The sequence below is a fragment of the Oncorhynchus keta genome, chromosome 26 (genome assembly GCF_023373465.1).
Source record: "Oncorhynchus keta strain PuntledgeMale-10-30-2019 chromosome 26, Oket_V2, whole genome shotgun sequence".
In the NCBI taxonomy this organism is placed as follows: Eukaryota; Metazoa; Chordata; class Actinopteri; order Salmoniformes; family Salmonidae; genus Oncorhynchus; species Oncorhynchus keta.
This window is the reverse complement of record NC_068446.1, coordinates 6,618,265-6,638,934: the sequence shown is the minus strand read 5'-3', so window position 1 is coordinate 6,638,934 and position 20,670 is coordinate 6,618,265.

The window sequence follows — 20,670 nt, the reverse complement described above, 5'->3', positions numbered from 1 at the left end:
TTTTATCTATCCTGTTTCGTCTTGTCCTTTGATTGAAATGTTACTTTGATTGATGCAATTGATGTTATGATCTTATGTGCTGCACTTGCTTTTATATAGGCCATCTTTTAATGCATTGAGTAGCCTGAAAGGCGCACTAAAATGTATTATTATTACCTGTCGCCCCATACATGCCAGGCGGTGTCTGAGAAAGGACTGAAAAATTGCAGAGGAATCCAGCCTCCTGAGACATGGACTGTCATCCATGCTCCCGTCTGGCAGATGGTACCGGTGCATCAAGCCTCAGACCAACAGACCCCTAAACAGCTTCTATCCCCTGGCTATAAGACTAGTAAATGTTTAACAACTACTGCTCCCCCTCACACCTACGCTGCTGCTAAAATGATTATTGATTAGGTTCATTATTACCAAATCAAATTGTATTTGTCACGATGCGTAAATAACAGGTGTAGACTAACACTGAAATGCTTACCATTGTCTTGGCTGTGTGCTTAGGATCGTTGTCCTGTTGAAAGGGGAACCTTCGCCCCCAGTCTGAGGTCCTGAGCGCTATGGAGCAGGTTTTCATCAAGGATCTCTCTGTACTTTTCTCTGCTCATCTGTTCACAGCATGATGCTGCTTCACCACAGGGATGATGTCTGGTTTCCTCCAGACGTGACGTTTGGCATTCAGGTCAAAGAGTTCAATCTTGGTTTCATCAGACCAGAGAATCTTGTTTCTCATGGTCTGAGAGTCCTTTAGGTGCCTTTTGGTAATCTCCAAGCGGGCTGCTATGTGCCTTTTACTGAGGAGTGGCTTCCGTCTGGCCACTCTACCATAAAGGCCTGATTGGTGGGGTGCTGTAGAGATGGTTGTCCATCTGGAAGGTTCTCCCATCTCCACAGAAGAACTCTGTCAGAGTGACCATCAGGTTCTTGGTCACCTCCCTGACAAGGCCCTTCTCCCCCAATTGCTCAGTTTGGCCGGGCGGCCAGCTCTAGGAAGAGTCTTGGTGGTTCCAAACTTCTTCCATTTAAGAATGATGAGGACACTGTATTCTTTGGGACCTTCAATGCTTCAGACATTTTTTTGTGCTCCCCAGATCTGTGCCTTGACACAATCCTGTCTCGGAGCTCTACGGACAATTCCTTCGACCTCATGGCTTGGTTTTTGCTTTGACATGCACTGTCAACTGTGTGCCTTTCCAAATCACGTCCAATCAGTTGAATTTACCACAGGTAGGCTCCAGTCAAGTTGTGGAAACATCTCAAGAATGATCAATGTGTCACGTTCTGACCTTTATTTCCTTTGTTTTGTATTTATTTAGTATGGTCAGGGCGTGAGTTGGGGTGGGCAGTCTATGTTTGTTTTTCTATGTTTTGGGGTATTTCTATGTTTCGGCCTAGTATGGTTCTCAATCAGAGGCAGGTGTCATTAGTTGTCTCTGATTGAGAATCATACTTAAGTAGCCTGGGTTTCACTGTGTGTTTGTGGGTGATTGTTCCTGTCTCTGTGTTTTGCACCAGATAGGGCTGTTTTTGGTTTTCCACGTTTATTGTTTTGTCGTGTTCATGTTTATCTGTTTTTATTAAACATGAGTCAATATAACCACGCTGCGTTTTGGTCCTCTACTTCACCACAGGAAAACCCTTACACAATGGAAATAGGATGCACCTGAGATCAATTTCAAGTCTCATAACAAATGGTCTGAATACTTATGTAAATAAGGTATTTCTTTAAAAAACAAAATGCAAACATTAAAAAAAAACTGTTTTCACATTGTCATTATGGGTTATTCTGTGTAGATTCATTGTTTTCCTCATCAATTGAATCCATTTTAGAACAAGGCTGTAACTTAACATAATGTGGAAAAATTGAAAGGGTCGGAGTACTTTCCGAATGCACTGTATATCCGCCTACACTGACACACACACACACACACACACACACACACACACACACACACACACACACACACACACACACACACACACACACACACACACACACACACACACACACACACACACACACACACACCACTTACGCTGCTGCCATACTGTTTTCTATTTGTAATATTATTTATCCTACCAGTTACTTTCTCCTAATCCCTGCCTACGTATACATACCTACCTCCAGTATCCTTGCACATTGTACATGTGGTACTGACTCTGTGTTTAGCGTACTCTCTCATTTCTTATTTATCCTGTTTTTTTTTCCACAATACAAATATTACTAATACAATGCGATGTTGAATACTGAACTGTTGGTTAGGGCGTCCAAGTTACACATTTCACTGTACTTGTGCATGTGACAAATGTAACTTGAAACTTAAAATTGAAACTCAATCGATAAAAAGGTCTCGGTAGAGCACCCATATTGTTTGATTTGGTTGCTCTCTAAAGCAGAATAAATGGAGATTGGTGTAATTTTGAACGGAAAATAGACTCCCAGACAGCTCATTAGAACTACACACAGTCCTCTCTGTTTGCGCTAAGAGACCAAGCGCAGAACATTAAAATGGAGCGTGTCCATCATACATATGTGGACAGCCCTACGAATGAGTGGATTCAGCTATGTCAACCACACCTGTTGCTGACAGGAGTGTAAAACTGAGCACACGGCCATGCAATCTCCATAGACAAACATTGACAGTAGAATGGCATTGCTGAAGTGACTTTCAACTGTCATAGAGTGCCACCTTTCCAACATGCTAGTTTGTCAAATTTCTGCCCTGGTAGAGCTGCCCCGGTCAACTCTAATCGTTCCAAACTGCCCCTGGAAGTAACGTCAACACAAGAACTGTTTGTCGGGTGCTTCATGAAATGGGTTTCCATGGCCGAGCAGCCATGCCTAAGATCACCATGCGATCACCATGCGCAATGCCAACTGTCGGTTGGAGTGGTGTAAAGCTCGCCCCCATTGGACTGAGTGGAAAAGCTTTCTCTGGAGTGATGAATCACGCTTCACCATCCAACGGACGAATCTGGGTTTGGCGTATGCTAGGAGAACGCTACCTGTCCGAATGCATAGTGCCGACTGTAATGTTTGGTGGAGGAGGAATAATGGTCTGGGGCTGTTTTTCATGATTCGGGCCCCTTAGTTCCAGTGAAGGGAAATCTTAACGTTACAGCAAGCAATGATATTCTAGATGATTCTGTGCTTCCAACTTTGTGGCAACAGTTTGGAGCAGGCCCTTTCCTGTTTAAGCATGACAATGCCCCCGTGCACAAAGCGAGGTCCATACAGATGGTTTGTTGAGATCAGTGTGGAAGAACTTGACTGGCTTGCACAGAGCCCTGACCTCAACCCCATTGAACACCTTTAGGATGAATTGGAATGCCGAGCCAGGCCTAATCGCCCAACATCAGTGCCCGACTTCACTAATGCTCTTGTGGCTGAATGGAAGCAAGCCCACTCACAATGTTCCAACATTTAGCGGAAAGCCTTCCCAGAAGAGTGGAGGCTGTTATAGCAGCAAAGGGGGGGACCAACTCCATATCAATGCTCATGATTTTGGAAGGAGATGTTCGACAAGCAGATTTCCACATACCTTCGGTCATGTTGTGTATCTAAATTTCAAACTATTTTGATATCTCAACCTCTCTCCAATGTTCAACAGAGATGAATGGGTTAACAGGCTATGTGTCTGGTGCTTCAAGTTGGCAGGGTTTTGTTTGCTTCGCTGATTCCTGTGCATCTCAAAGCAAGAACACACTGAGCCCTGTTAACCTGAGCGGATGAATATCTAGGACAGCTTGTAGGTTGCTCTCCCTCTGTCAGTCCTCCGTGATCTGAAGCAATATCTCTGGGTGACACCTCACTTTGTAGTGCCTGGCAACATTACTCTTCAAATGTCAGAAACATGTTGTGGAGACACACACTCATCTTCAATCTAATTCAAACATACAGGTTTATTTATGTAACATCAACTTGTTGAGATCTCCATTTAGTCGATGTTCGGGATTTAGTCGATGTTTGGGATTTAATCGAAGTTTGGGATTTAATCGAAGTTTGCAACACAGTTGTAGCTCTGTGTGTGTAGGTGGGTATGTGTTAGTATGGGTTGGAGGGAGTGGAGGACGACCATACTGTTAGTTCAGCTTCCATATCACACTCCTACCGGGAAGGAAGTTCTGACTGGCAAATTTCAGAACAGTATATTGGAAAACATCCATGAACACCCACACATGCATGGCCACGCACGCATGCGTACACACACACACACACACACACACACACACACACACACACACACACACCTCACGAGGAATGGCTTTACATGGAGCTCTGGTCTGCGGCCAGCTCTTGTGATGCCGCGGCGACTGCCAACAACCAATCGTCACACTTTTCACCTGGCAGTGGCTTGGCAGTGCATCATCTTTACAACTCTCCTGTTAACGTGTCAGAAAATGACTAGCTGACAATGAACTCAGTCCATAATTTGAGCTGTGATGCAGGCATCAAAAGTTTTTGTTTCACCGCGGTACACACACACACACACACACACACACACACACACACACACACACACACACACACACACACACACACACACACTGCCAGCTGGTTATCTGCTAAGCACTATTCAAGGTCCATCAAGTACGGTAATAGGCTTCATCTAAGATCTTTGTTTTTTTTATGTGATCGCAAGCCTATCAGTACATAATGGCTCCATGCATCTCCCTCCATACGCTCTGTACATGTGTTGTGTATCCATCCAGTTTGGGCAAGGATCAACTGCTTTGGCAGCAATGGCTGTCGTGCTCTCAAAGAGATGGCGAGCTGCCGGGAAACTCCGACTCTTATCTCTTTTCAAGTGTCCAGTTTCTCTCTGGTTTTTCTCCTGTTGTTTTGGGTGCTCTATGTAATGCTCATCATACAATAAATGGGACCGACATCATGGCCAACATGACAAATGTCATCATTGATGGTCTACCCCTGTCTACTCCTGCAGCTACATTGGTCAAAAAAACTGAACTCAAAAAGGAGATTATGATGGCATATGCTTTTTTTTCTCTTATATTTTCAACCGTCACCAGACCACAGAGTAGAAATATGCAAACAATTCAGCCAATCAGTCAGAGCTTCACTGACTTGCTATCAGCAAGAGACGCGTTGTCATGTGAACTGTCGGTCGAAGTCCGATTTGTTTGTTCAGAGCTGAACTGAGTGGTGATGTCTGCAGCCCATAGACCGTATGCTGGAGCCTGACAGATAGAGGGGAGATGAGAGACCGTTTAAGCTGATCCCAAACCGAGGTGGTCGACTGCAGGACCGGACAGGTAAGAACAGAGATCGAGGCCCATTCCTCCCCCTCCCTCCATCCTTGGGAGTTGGATTCTACCTGGGAGGGAAGGAAGATGGTGACTCACTACCTGTCACGTCTGACTCTATTTGGAGGATCGCGTTATAGCAATATCCCCCTCCACTTAGAGACACACTCAACTCAAGTGGCCTCCTTTGTTCAGGCATGTGTTCTGCCTCTTAAGACTACCTCCGTCTGTGGGGTGTCACTGCTATTCTGCTACTGCCAGACTCTGACAGGACGGTGATAGGGTTAGGCTGGTTTAAATGTTGTACTGGGGGGTAATTGAGTTATACCAGGCCGCTGTAGGCATAATGTAGAAAGAAGCTTTGTGGAGTTTTGTTAACCCAGATATCTGATTGGGTATCTTGGCATCAGGTGAGCTGGGTAGATGACATCTCTTAGTGGAGGGCTGAGAGTTGTTCGGTACCGACCGGGTTAAGTACCTGTGATGACTAGAGGATGGTACAGCATAACACCAAGGCTGGTCCACATTGATAACAACTATATCAACCTAATAGGCCATCTTATTATATCATCCTACTGTCATTCATGTCGTCTCTCCTCGATGTTTCTCTCTCTGTGGTCTTACTGGTTCTGTTGCTTTTTGCTGTTGTTGTTGGTTCTGTACTCCAGCCCGTTTGATTTGACCCAATGACTGGGGTTCAGGGGCAAAATGTCTACTTTAATTTGAGGGTATTTTCATCCATATCGGGCGAACCGTTTATAAATTACAGCACTTTTTGTCCATAGTCACACCCCATTTTAGGGGTATTGGGACAAATTCACTTAGATGTGTATGAAAGTAGGTTGGTCCCACATTCTTTAAACCCAATGATTTCATCAAACTTGTGACTCCACAAACTTTTTGGATGCATTTGCTGTTTGTTTGGTTGCGTTATAAATCATTTTGTGCCCGATAGAAATGAATGGTAGAAAATGTATTGTGTCATTTTGGAGTCACTTTTATTGCAAATAAGAATAGAATATGTTTCTTAACACTTCTACATGAATGTGGATGCTACCATGATTACAGATAATCCTGAATTAATCATGAATAATGGTGAGTGAGAAAGTTACAGAGGCATAAATATAATACACCCACAAAAAAAGCTTATCTCTCCTGTTATTGTTCCGGTGAGAGGTTAGCATGTCTTGGGGGTATGGTATCCAATGTGGGTCAAAATACCCTCAAATTGAAGCTGACAGTCTGCACTTTCATTGTATCATTTCAAATCCAAAGTGCTGGAATACACAGTCTAAACAAAAACAAAATTGTCACTGTCCCAATACTTTCGGCGTTCACTGTATTTAACCCCCTTTTGAGGGGGCACAAAACTACCTCCATACCGGGTTACCTTCAGACAAGTCCTGTGACACAACAGAAAACACTATCGCGTTCGTAAGCGTCTCCCCTTTCCAAAAGTTGGGTTATAATAGTTATTAGGCCAAATCCTTCTGAAAACTAAAGACGTTTTCGCGAGAAAACTGATTTCTGGGATGTCGCCTGGTCTGACAAAGAGCGGCTGTAGCTCTGCCACTCTCTACTACAGATGCGGAAGGGGGACATAGGTGGATTGTGACAAACATCTCTCCAGCTTAAACGTATAGATTTTTATGGGGATGTTTTGTTAGTTCGTTTGGGTGAATGAAAAGGATTTAAAACAATACTAGTTATTTCCTCTGTGTTTTCTCTGTACTGGGTGAGACTGTGTCACTTATTGTACTGTAATTCTGGAGACAGACAGACGCAGTGTAGTTTTACCCACAGAGATAGGATAGCATGGTAGATCAGAGCAGTGCAGAACCATGTCAGTGATAGGGCTGAGATAGATTGAGATGGCTGGAGGGAGATGGAGGGATGGGAGAATAGGATAGGAGAAGGAGGGGTGGAGGCATCAGGGCTGACACCCAGTCTGACAATCCTATAAGTGTCACGTCCTGACCTTAGTTTCTTTTTTATGCTGTTTTAGTTTGGTCAGGGCGTGAGTTGGGGTGGGCATGTTTTGTACTCTAGGTTTTGTATTTCTATGTGTTTGGCCTGGTATGGTTCCCAATCAGAGGCAGTTGGCAATCGTTGTCTCTGATTGAGAACCATACTTAGGCAGCCTGTTTTCCCACTATGGGTGTGGGTAGTTGTTTTCTGTCTCTGTGTCTGCACCAGACAGAACTGTTTCGTGTTGGTCTATTTTTGTTATTTTGGTCTTAGTGTTCTGAGTTATAATAAATATGAACATGGACATTTACCACGCTGCACCTTGGTCCTCTCCTACTTCCACCTACGACAGGCGTTACAATAAGTCCCAGTATCTCCATTGTCCCGTGTGTGTGTGTGTGTGTGTGTGTGTGTGTGTGTGTGTGTGTGTGTGTGTGTGTGTGTGTGTGTGTGTGTGTGTGTGTGTGTGTGTGTGTGTGTGTGTGTGTGTGTGTGTGTGTGTGTGTGTGACCCATACATATTGACCTACATTCTCCCAGATTGTGACCCTGTTAGGTGTAACATTACTAGACAGAGTGGAGAGGGTGATGACAAACAAACAGAGAGAATCTACACTCTGATTGTCTTAACGAGGCTCCTCAGCTTGTAGCATATGTTCATAAGTTCCTGTGACTTTACAGTAGGTGAAAAAGGTTCATGCATATACTGTATCATTGTGCAATGCAAGTCAATATTCTCATTTAATAAATCACGAGAAAACGGACAATGTGAAATCCCCTGAAAGCTGAAAGTAGATTCAGTGTTTCAGTCTGTTCTGCGTGCCGTGCTCCACTCAGGAAAAGCCCAGGCCGCTTAAGTGGAACACAATATCCAAAATCGACAGAGCAGCTCCTCTCATCGGTGCATGAACCCCTTAAGTTAAACAGAACTTGTTAATGTCAAACCTATTTTTGTCAGCCATCCATCCACAACCTCATAATACTCGGTCATTTTGGGGAAAAAACTAGCCCCATTTGTCAGCTGCTGGAGCTGTATTTTCTCATGGTTCAGAGTGGTGGTAGTTCAGCAGCCAATTTAATTCCTGCTGATAATTTGGGTGTGCACCCCAAATGGCACCCTATTCTCTCCATAGTGCACTACTTTTGACCAGAACCCTATGGGCCCTGGTCAAATGTAGTGCACCACATAGGGAAAAGGATGCGATTTGAGATCCTTTCTCTGGTGTCCGTGACTAGGAGGGCAGTGATTGAGTACTATACTCAGTGGAAACTAGCAGGGAAGGGAATGGCTTTCCTCCCTCCACACACACGATAATGATTGATAAATAATGGTCTCGAGTCGGTACTCTTCACTCGGTGTGTTAATGATGGGGACATGGTGAGGAGAGAGTGGAGTTAAAGACTTCAGTGAGTAAAACCTTCCACTGCCTCTGATTGCTACTCAGTCAATATTCACAACACTATATTCAGTGTCAGAGAAGTGGCCTTTCAATCCTGAGTAGGCAGGTTTCCATTGAACCAGGTTTATTCGACTCAATAAGCCATGTAACGGACACGTCAGATGTAGGAGACCATTTTTTGAAATATCGACTATCATTTGATCCGTTCGACAGGGGTGTATTTTTCTTTTGGTCAAACTTCCTTTATTGAGAAAATGTATGATGGAAACAGTGTTTTTCAAATAAATGGTGATTGTTGAATCATTTTGAAGTTGCGGGCCCGTGATGTCATCACGAAAATGCCTACTGCTTGGAAAATCTATTTTACTCACCAATAAAATAATGTTTCTTTGCAGGGCAAGGATTGTCTTGACTTTCAAGAATGCCCGCAATTTAAAAAAGGGTTTCAGATTTATTACATGAGTGCAAGGTTCACCATGAAACGGACTCTGACGATAAGTAGGCTTAGGCACATGATAATTACAATAGGCCTATGACAAATATTTGTCAATTCTTGCATTCCGTCCATGCTAGCTCTTGAAGGCTACCTGAGACATCAAACAGATACAGCTGAAGTGGGAAGTTTACAGTTTACTTAGGCTGGAGTCACTAAAACTAGTTTTTCAACCACTCCACAAATTCCTTGTTAAAAAACTATGGTCTTGGAAAGTCGGTTAGGACATCTACTTTGTGCATGACACAAGTCATTTTTTACAACAATTGTTTACAGACAGATTATTACACTTATAATTCACTGTATCACAATTCCAGTGGGTCAAAAGTTTACATACATTAAGTTGACTGTGCCTTTAAACAGCTTGGAAAATTCCAGGAAAATTATGTCATGAAGCTTCTGATAGGTTAATTGACATAATTTGAGTCAATTGGAGGTGTAACTGTGGATGTATTTCAAAGCCTACCTTCAAAATCAATGCCTCTTTGCTTGTCATCATGGGAAAATCAAAAGAAATCAGCCAAGACCTCAGAAAAAAACATTGTAGACCTCCACAAGTCTGGTTCATCCTTGGGAGCAATTTCCAAACGCCTGAAGGTACTACGTTCATCTGTACAAACAATAGTACGCAAGTATAAACACCATGGGACCACGCAGCCGTCATACCACACAGGAAGGAGATGTGTTCTGTCTCCTAGAGATGAACGTACTTTGGTGCGAAAAGTGCAAATCAATCCCAGAACAACAACAAGTGACCTTGTGAAGATGCTGGAGGAAACAGGTACAAAAGTATCTATATCCACAAACGAGTCCTATATCGACATAACCTGAAAGGCCGCTCAGCAATGAAGAAGAAAGGAAGAAACCGCATAAAAAAAGCCAGACTACGGTTTGCAACTGCAGAAAGATCGTACTTTTTGGAGAAATGTCCTCTGGTCTGATGAAACAAAAATAGAACTGTTTGGCCACAATGACCATCGTTATGTTTGGAGGAAAAAGGGGGAGGCTTGCAAGCCAAAGAACACCATCCCAACCGTGAAGCACAGGGGTGGCAGCATCATGTTGTGGGGGTGCTTTGCTGCAGGAGGGACCGGTGCACTTCACAAAATAGATGGCATTGTGAGGAGAGAAAATGATGTGGATATATTGAAGCAACATCTCAAGACATCAGTCAGGAAGTTAAAGCTTGGTCGTAAATGGGTCTTCCAAATGGACAATGACCCCAAGCATACTTCCAAAGTTGTGGCAAAATGGCTTAAGGACAACAATGTCAATTTATTGGAGTGGCCATCACAAAGCCCTGACCTCAATCCCATAGAAAAATTGTGGGCAGAACTGAAAAAGCGTGTGCGAGCAAGGAGGCCTACAAACCTGACTCAGTCAAGGAGGAATACTTTATTATTATTATTTTTATTTCACCTTTATTTAACCTGGTAGGCTAGTCGAAAACAAGTTCTCATTTACAACTGCGACTTGGCAATGCAATGCTACCAAATACTAATTGAGTGTATGTAAACCTCTGACCCACTGGGAATGTGATGAAAGAAATAAAAGCTGAAATAATTATTTCTACTATTATTCTGACATTTTACATTCTTATTTTATACAATATTTTAAGGTGTGACGTCACTACGTCCAGCTGTTTTCAGTGACACAAGATAGTTCAAGAGAAAAGCAGGCAAACTTTGTAAATGTCGACAAAAAAATCACTGGACAAGTTCATGGAAACATAGCTAGTGATAGTTTTTTGTTGTTGTTAAAGCTGAAATCCGTATTAGTAGAAATAGCGCCACTTGCTGCCCCAGATATATTTGTTTTTGATTTGTTTATTAAACGGAGGAGAGGAGCTTCAGCGTTGTGGTAAAACATTTTTTGTAGTACATACTCTACTGTTATATCACTTGTGCAATGGTGTCCAACAATAGAAGACAGTGCTCTTTGTTTGAAGTAACGTCTTATTATTGGACTTTAAAAAGGGAGCTTTTGTTACCTTTCTACATTTCCCACATCTTGTTACGTTACAGCTTTATTTTCAAATTGGTTAAATCGTTTTTGTTCCTCATCAATCCACACACAATACCAAATCATGACAAAGCAAAACCAAGTTTTAGACATTTTTGCAAATGTATTACAAATTAAAATTGGAAATATGACATTTACATACAGTACCAGTCAAAGGTTTGGACACACCTACTCATTCAAGCGTTTTTCTTTATTTTTTAAAACTATTTTCTACATTGTAGAATAATAGTGAAGACATCAAAACTATGAAATAAAACATATGGAATCAAAAGGTGTTAAAGTAGCCACCCTTTGCCTCGATGACAGCTTTGCACATTCTTGGCATTCTCTCAACCAGCTTCAACTGGAATGCTTTTCCGACAGTCTTGAAAGAGTTGGGTTGAGGTCGGGTGATTGTGGAGGCCATGGCATATAATGCAGCACTCCATCACTCTCCTTCTTGGTCAAATAGCCCTTATACAGCCTGGAGGTGTGTTGGGTCATTGTTCTGTTGAAAAACTAATGATAGTCCCACTAAGCACAAACTAGGTGGGATGGCTGCAGAATGCTGTGGTAGGCATGCTGGTTTAGTGTGCCTTGTATTCTAAAGAAATCACTGACAGTGTCACCAGTAAAGCAACCCCACACCATCGCACCTGGTTGTCCAATCTCCACAGAGTAACTCGGGAGCTCTTTCAGAGTGACCATTGGGTTCTTGGTCACATCCCTGACTAAGGCTCTTCTCCAGGTCTAGGAAGAGTCTTGGTGGATCCAATCTTCTTCCATTTAAGAATGATGGAGGCCACTGTGTTCTTTGGGACAATGCTGCAGAATGATGGAGGCCACTGTAAACCTTGGGGACCTTCAATGCTGCAGAAATGTTTTGGTACCCTTCCCCAGATCTGTGCCTCGACACAATCCTATCTCGTAGTTATATGGACAATTCCTTCAACCTCATGGCTTGGTTTTTGCTCAGACAGGCACTGTCAACTGTGGGACCTTATATACAGTAGACAGGTGTGTGCCTTTCCAAATCATGTCCAATCAATTGAATTTTCCACAGGTGGACTCCAATCAAGTTGTAGAAACATCTCAAGGATGATCAATGGAAACAGGATGCACCTGAGCTCAATTTCAAGTCTCATAGCAAAGGGTCTGAATACTTATTTAATTTTAGAATAAGTAACGAAATAACGAAACGGTCTGAATACTTTCCGCTGTACATTTTTATTTGAATAATAAATAGTCACTTTTGCCGAAAGAATCAAACACACTCTTACGCTGTTATACAATCTAATGTAGTGTATATTCCACGATCACAACTCTCCTGTCTCTATAAAGTAGCTGTTAATACACTGGAGGAAGGGTTGTCTATAGGCTAATCTGTGAGTACATACAGTATGCACATACAGTCAGGTCCATAATTAACTGTCAACCTTGATAAATAGATTGTATGAAATAAATAATTGAAAAACTGTATGCTAAAAAAAAAGGGAAATTATTTCATTTTATACTTTGATACAGTATTTTTGTATTGTATATAACCTATGTGATGGGATGAAAGTGTAATTGAAATGGTCTCGGAGGGGAAGTATGTGAACATTGGCCTGATCGACCTCTGGTCCGGAACGGCTCCCACAGGGCCCTCTGTGTGTGTGTGTGTGTATGTGTGCGTGCGTGTGTCTTTGCGTCTGTCTCACTCTCCTGCTCTGGTTCAAAGGGAGAGAGACGGTCTACATTGGTATAATCCCCACAACACATGTTTAACCATTACGCTCACAGCAGAACCGTGTTGTCAAGCCGCTGCTGATTAACCCTGCATATACTCTGAGACGTAGCTAGTTATCCAATCAACCCTCTATAAGCCATGTTTTGTGTTCAGAGCTAAGGCCTAGTGATCCACTGAACTAGTGTGTCTTATTAAACTCCCATTGGGTCTCAGCCAAAATGAGCAAACAGTCCCCCTGCTACTCCTTCATCTCTACTGAATACACAAGAAACATACCTGTGCCCATTGTGTTAAGAATCACTCAGTGACTACGAAAGCCTGACAATTACCCCCTTCGCTATGCTCTTCCAGGACCATCTACCTGTCACCACAGCCTTCTAGAAGAGCTGTTGCCATAACAGGGCTGTGAGACTGGGTGTCAAGGGGCTTTACACACAACCAAGGGCTTGACTGATCACAGGTCAGTGAGTGGGTGGAGGTTTAAAGAGGTCTCAAGATGGATTTATAACGGTATAGCAGAGTCTTCACGTGTAACGATACCACAATCAACGCAATGAGGTGTTCTCAAATAGACACTAGCTAACGCACTAGCTGAAAACATTAGCTTGAGTCTGCCATGTTCTCTCCTTCCTGTCCGTCATTTAGATTTTCTGTCCACTACACACTATTATGATAGTGTCGCTCGCTGTTTATTATCTATGCATTGTCACTTTACAAATGACCTCGACAAACCTGTAACCTTGCACATTGACTTGGTACACGCTGTATATAGCCTCGTTGTTGTTCCGTAATTTTCCTGTGTGTTAATTGTTTTAATTTCAATTCACTTTAGTTTCTTCAGTAAATATCTTCTTAGCTCTAATTGCGTGATTCACAACCATCCAGTTGTTTTTCTTTCTGAGTTTTTCCATGGACTATATGACACACACGAGTGTTGGGTGTAAATGTCACATCGCAATTGCTACAACTGTCTCTTATTAAATCTAGTCTTGTCCCACCTGTCAACACGCTGCCTTGCCTCCCCGAAGTCTGTGATGATCCAAGCCTCTCAGTGTTGTAACAGGAGAGAGCCATCTGTAAGTATGTGTTCAAAGCCACATACTTTCGTCTTAGATATCAAACATTTGGCAGAGCACCAGTGTAAGTAACTCAATAAGTTATTGCAGTAAAGGGGATACACAAGGCGCTCAAGCGTAACATCGCTCAGTGCCTTTCATTTGTCTCTACTCTCTCTCTCTCTCGCTACCTTTCTCTTTCTTTCTCTTCATCCCCTCGTCTCTCTCTCTCTCTCTACTTCACTTCACTCCACACTGGGGATTTCCCCTGTTCCCAAAGTCAGTGACACTAACAAATCCACCCATCTCTCCTCTCCAGGTTTCAAATGGCCTTTTCCCTGTGGCTAATGTTTTGTCATCCGGTACAGTGATGTTATGTGAATTACCTTGCGCTGGCGCAGGAGAGGTGCCTTGTGGGTGATTTATCACCTGTTTGGACGAGCCGGCTGGGGGGCGACGGAGGCGAGCGCCGAGCGGTTGGTTCCTCTTGGTCTGACGTGCAGAGAGACCATCTGGTGCAGGGGGGTTAATTGAGGGCGATTAAGGTGATTAATAGGTTTGTTTGAAGTGAAAACACAAGACAGAACGGCTTCTGTTACAGCCCAAATATTTTTTGGGAAAAAGCCTTCAGCCAAGTGTGGGTGGAGTGGAGGGAGAGGGGAGGGGGCCTGAGTGGTAGTGACACATACGATTAGGCTGTGTGTGAATGTGGTGTGTGTGTCTGAAATGGATGTATGAAAGCAGGTTTTGTATGTCCGTGTCCCTGTGTGTGTATGTGTCTCAGGTGGAGGTGTTGTTAAAGCAGGTGTGTGTGTGTGTGTGTGTGTGTGTGTGTGTGTGTGTGTGTGTGTGTGTGTGTGTGTGTGTGTGTGTGTGTGTGTGTGTGTGTGTGTGTGTGTGTGTGTGTGTGTGTGTGTCAGAAACAGAGCAGGCTCCAAAGACAGCCCCAGGTCGGAAGGGAAGGTGAGAGGTTGAAGGCCGGCAGGCAGGTAGGCCTGATGGTGTGGGGAAACAGAGCCCTGTGCTGTGTGCACTGAGGGGGAAAGAGTAATATTGACACGGAGCTAGCTGGTTATAAAGAGCAACTGTTTCTACTCCACTCTCATGATTGTCTGTGCGAGACGACTCAGTTTAAGTTTGCCATGACGTTGGTGACTGTTTAACAAGAGTGTGTGTGTACATCTGTGTGTGTCTGAGCAGAGAATGTGTATTATGGAGTATGTGTGTGTGGTTGAGTGATTCTATAAGAAACTAGGACAGTGTGTGTTATCTTTTGTCTTACTTGAGAGTCTGTTTGAGAGTGTGTGTATTTGTGTGTGCGTGTGTGCATGCTTGCACAGCCAAATTGTTCAAGATTGATGTGAAAATTGGTCGTCTAAACATATCCTGAGGATGTCGGGAAATTACTTTTAAACCAGCCACTAGGGGCATCATTGAGCGTTATTACCATCAATTAGGCTGGTAATGGATAATCCCATGAATATGGATCAGAAGGCTGCGTGTTCGACCCCAGTCGAGGACACTGGTTTTCAATGTTTTGGTTTTAACCCTATCCCAAACCTATCCAAAACCTATCCCAAACCTTAACCATTTGGAATGAATGTTTAAACTTTACCCTTGGAAAGAAAAGGAGAGCCGCAAACTCTAGGAGCTCAGATGCAAAATCTTCAAATGTAGATCCTTCACACAACCCCAAACAGGGAAACAGATCCCAATCAAAGGTGTTATCACGCGCTCTACTAAGGAACTTATTTATCTTAGTCCTTGTGGTAAAAAAAAAAGATGTGGGTAAAACGAAGCGTGAATCAAAAGTACGAATCTCGGAGCATTGTTGCACCATTAGGTGAAAGAACTCGACGTACCCAGTTGCGGCCCACTTTTTGGTAAGCGAACCACTCGATTTCGTCCCTATGTTATATCGGCATCGAACACGTCACCCTCCTTAGGAGAGGGGGTGACCTCGACAATTTATTGTTAAAACGAGAGGCTGCCTGGATCTTTCATTTAAAGACCCTTGGTCCCCTTCGGTCTCGACGTAGACTTTGATCTGAAGCCAGTCTTGTGATTATTGTGACTTTGCCATTGTTGTGATTTTGTGTTTCATTGTAAATGTTCGTAGGCCTGTGTAGCCAAATTGTATCCATGATCGTACGCTATTCATTCATGTTTCTTTGCATGTTCTATTGATATCTCTGAATTAACCAATGATATCAAGACACACTCGGCCATGATTACAGACACCTGTGTGTCCTTTGACACTATATAAACTAGTGACCTGCAGTGTTTGTCATTACACCCTGATGAAGACAACTTGTCTGTCAAAAACGTTGGTTATTAGGTTATTGCATTATTGCATCTGAGCTCCTAGAGTTTGCGGCCCTCCTTTTATTTTTCAAGTGTTCTACTCCGCTAGCCAGCACCTCGCCTAAACTACAGACCCGGGTTTGATCCTGGGCTGTATCACAACCGGCCGTGATCGGGAGTCCCATGGGGCGGTGCACAATTGGCCCAGCGTCATCCGGGTTAGGGTACGGATTGGCCGGAGTATGCAGTCATTGTAAGTAAGAATTCGCTCTTAATGTACTTGCCTAGTTTAAATAAATTAAATCACATTTTTTAAATAATGTTTTGGAGAAATGGAAAGATGCAGGAGCAACAAAAACACGTTTGTGCGTGGAGCAACTGCGAAATTTGGAGCACGTGGACGAATGTCTCATTCTGTAGTGAGACTGTGATCGTGTGTTGTATTTGCGTGCGTGTGCCCACACAGCCGGTGCGGTGTGTGTGTACCATTCTGAGAGTGTAAATGATCTTCTCCTCCATACGAGAAACAGTCTCACAGTCTGTGGTTCCCATAGTCTTTCTCTAAGGCATTCCTCATTACCGGTGGAAAGCCTGAAGTAATGCGTAGTCCTACTCATCTGAATCAAGTGCAGCCGTTTTCCCACAAGCACCACATAAACGGGAGGCAGTCAATACCGTTGCATAGTAATAGATACCATCACCTTCAGAGAGTAGAATCCCCTTCTCTTTCCATTTCAGTCAATGAAGTGTCAGTGGAAGTCTTTCTGATTGATGTCTGTAATTCTACACCATGATTGTACCTGTGTTTATTCATTGTGTGTCATGCTGCTTTGCCCTAGCCTGCACTGGACCGTGTTAGACGTAAAAATCGGTTTATGCACTATCATGACAAGTAACCTTATACAAGATGTAGAGTGATATACAGAATCATTCATGTTGAATGTGGTCAGTCAGTTGGAGCGTCGAGCAGGCGCGGGTTACTCCGGTCTACAGGCTTGACTCAATGTTCAGCTTCTTATGGATCTGCCAACATACTCGTGAAGGTCATCTGTCAAAACAGAGATTTAGCGATCAAATTAAAAGGAAGTGTTTCATTTCAAAAAGTGTGTGTGACACATAATGACCAGACGTTAAACTGGGGCTGACTGTCAATCTAATTAACATATCCCAATCAAAATATGTCTGTTTAAGCTAGAGATGTCTGGGGGGTTTTCTTGCATGTTTTTTTTTTTTTTTTTTTTTTTTTTGCATGAGTCTCAATCCACCGCATCCGCCTATGTTGGCCTTCCGCATCTTAAGTGGAAAGAGGCAGAACTGCAGCGCTGATTCTCAGAACAGGAGACATTCTGAAAACTGGTCTTCTCACGAAAAGGTCTGTCGCGCTACAAACTGATATGGAAAAGAGGAGGCTCTCACAAACTGAAGTTAACTGTACCGGTTCAAATGAATTAAAAATTAAAAACTGAAATGTCTTGAGTCACTCAGTATTCAACCCCTTTGTTATGTCAAGCCTAAATAAGTTCAGGAGTAAACATGTAGTTAACAAGTCATATAATAAGTTGCATGGACTCTGTGTGCAATAATAGTGGTTAACATTATTTTTTTAATGACTACCCCATCTCTACATCCCACACATACAATTATCTGTAAAGTACCTCAGTCGAGAAGTGGATTTCAAGCACAAATTAAACCACAAAGATCCAATGCCTCGCAAAGAAGGGCACCTGTTGATAGATGGGTGAAAATAAACAAAACCAGACACTGAATATTCCTTTGCGCATGGTAAAGTTACCAGTTACGCTTTGGATGGAGTGTCAATACACCCAGTCACTACAAAGATACAGGCATCCTTCCTAACTCAGTTGCCAGAGAGGAAGGAAACTGCTCAGGGTTTTCACCATGAGGCAAATGGTAAGTATAAAACAGTTACATAGTTTAATGGCTGCGATAGGAGAAAACTGAGGATGGAACATTGTGGTTATGCTACAATACTAAACTAAATGACAGAATGAAAAGAAGGAAGCCAAATTCAATATTTTATCAAATGTTTGTTTGATACCTATAGGGACCTTAGAATTCAAGTCAAAAACAGACAGGCTTCATTCACCTCATCATCCGGTACATTGATCTCCAGTCAAAACACAGGACTGGAATAGGGAGACCTGTTTGATCCCTGTGAATTATCCTAACATATGCTGCATGGAAACCTGAGATGGATAAGAGCAGCCTTTTATTGACACTATATATTGCCACAGCTATTAGAGTAAATTGTATTCCAGACTCTAACCACTCACAGGTATTCCGCTCTCTCTGCTGGCGCTCTTTGTGTGTGGATCAAGGTGGATGGTTAGCTATGTAAACTATGGTTAGCTACAGTACGTCTGTAACCCTAAATAGCTTTTAAACAGCTGATGTTATTGGAAGGTGAGGGCCAGCTGCTTAATGCGCTAATGACTAGGCTTTAGCTCAGCGGGCTAACACAATCTTGTGGCGCCTTCCAGTCAGTCATATACAGCACATTTTCTCATACAATATTACATCTTGCCATCTTGCCTTGCTCCAGCACCCCACCCTTCTAGCTCTCAGCTTCTGCCAGCTGTTATTCCCCAGAGGTCTCGTAACCCGACATCAAAACATAGTTTTATATGTCAATAACCCTCCACTTTTCCCCTTTTACGAGATTGGTCCCCGTGGTAATCAATCATTCTTAAGAGTGTGCCAATAAGTCAGCGTCGGAGCTTTACAGACGGAGACCCAAATAACATTGTGGTGGATTGCCTTACCGGGACTGGGAATATGTTAGGCATGTTGTTGGTGTGGGTTACTCTGGAGGTAGAATCAGAACCAGGCTGGGTAAATACCGCGCTAATGGTTCACAGGGTGGAGGATCAAGGCTTTTTTTCAGGACTGTTACAACTGGCACCCTCTGCCAATAAAAGTATTGAACTGGCTGTGCTGTCATGCCTCTGCCCTGGCATGGAGGGTGAAGGGGGTGAGGGTTGAGGCTGGGATGGACTATGAAGTTAAACCGAGAGCACTGCGGTGGGGATAAGGCAGAGAGATCCTCTCACCTCCGTGTCGCAGTGATCAATTTAGGATGCAAATGGTACGCCCCTGAGTCACAAGTGGTGTGTCACTGTATCTGGTGATAGAGAGGTGATTTAACCCTATCACGAAATGAGATGAAGGTGAAGGTCACTGGCGCCAAATGACAATGCATCATCATCACCATCAACCATAATCATAATTGTTATCTTCATAACTGCACATGACCCAGCAGCTTCTATGTAGCCCTCGGTCCTGTTGGCCTGTGCGGCTGAAAGGGGCTGAGGCAGGCTGACAGAGGAGAGGTTGCGGTGTGGTTTGTAATATTGCAGAGGTAGAGCTCCAGTGGCCAAGTGAAGGTAACAGTATCGCTGCACAGCTGCAACTGTGGGTGCCAGGGGCTGTTAGCTGTTCACTTGGCCAGGGAAGAGAGTGGCAGAGGGGGGAGTTGCCCACTCAACCCAAGTGGATGGATGGAAAATCCCCAAGCAGGTAGATGTATGTGGGGAGAGACGAGAGAGAACTCTGTATGGACGGTTTCAAATATGTTTTTAAAGCTGTGAAATGTCTATTGCGCCAAGGCTGTCTCAGTTACACAGCCTGTCCATTACTAAGTGCTTGTGTTTGTGCTTCTGTAAGTGTTATGTGGGGTGGTTAGACCAAACCAGAAAGTGTATATTTAGGAGAGGCTCGAAGTCGAGATCAGAGAAGGACAGTCCTGTTCCGCTTGATCCTAAGTGAGAGAAAAAAATTGTCCTGAGAAATACTGTTTTATTCACTAGTTTCTGTGTCTGTTACAGTGTGTTGTTATACTGACCCACTTTGCTTCTTCTTTTACTGTGCCGTTACTTTGGCTCACTTTACTGTGCAACACGTCGTGTATATTGTGTTGCATTGGAGTACCTTCAGTTTTTAACTGGTCTTGGTATATTCTGAGGCACGTGACTCCATACAACTGGCCTTTATTTAACTGGGCTCAGAGGGTGAAGTACGAGTGGTCACTGTCCAGCCCGCCCACACTGTGAGGGATAGCACTCCTAGCAGAGGGAGAGGGTTGAGGTAGAGGGACAGAGTTCTTGAACTGGGACAGCCAGGGCTCCGGGACCTTCCGGGGCGTGAGCCTGCCTGCCAAACTCAAGAACAGGGCAGAATCCAGAAAATCCGAGGAGCTGGATCAAAGAGCCTCCATGTTGTCTCTGATACTAATCGTTGCTCATGACCTGTCAGGGGATCTCAGACACTACTATATACATTACACTAACATTGCGGGCCGGTGGCTTCATGCTAGGCACTGCGCTAGGCCAGCAGAGTAAGTAAACCTGTGGCGGTTGTGAGGTTGAGGTTGGGGTTGGGGTTGGAGAGAGGCTTGGTCTGGGTTTGAAATAACAGATTGGTCAGGGTCTGCTACAAGCCAAGCAGC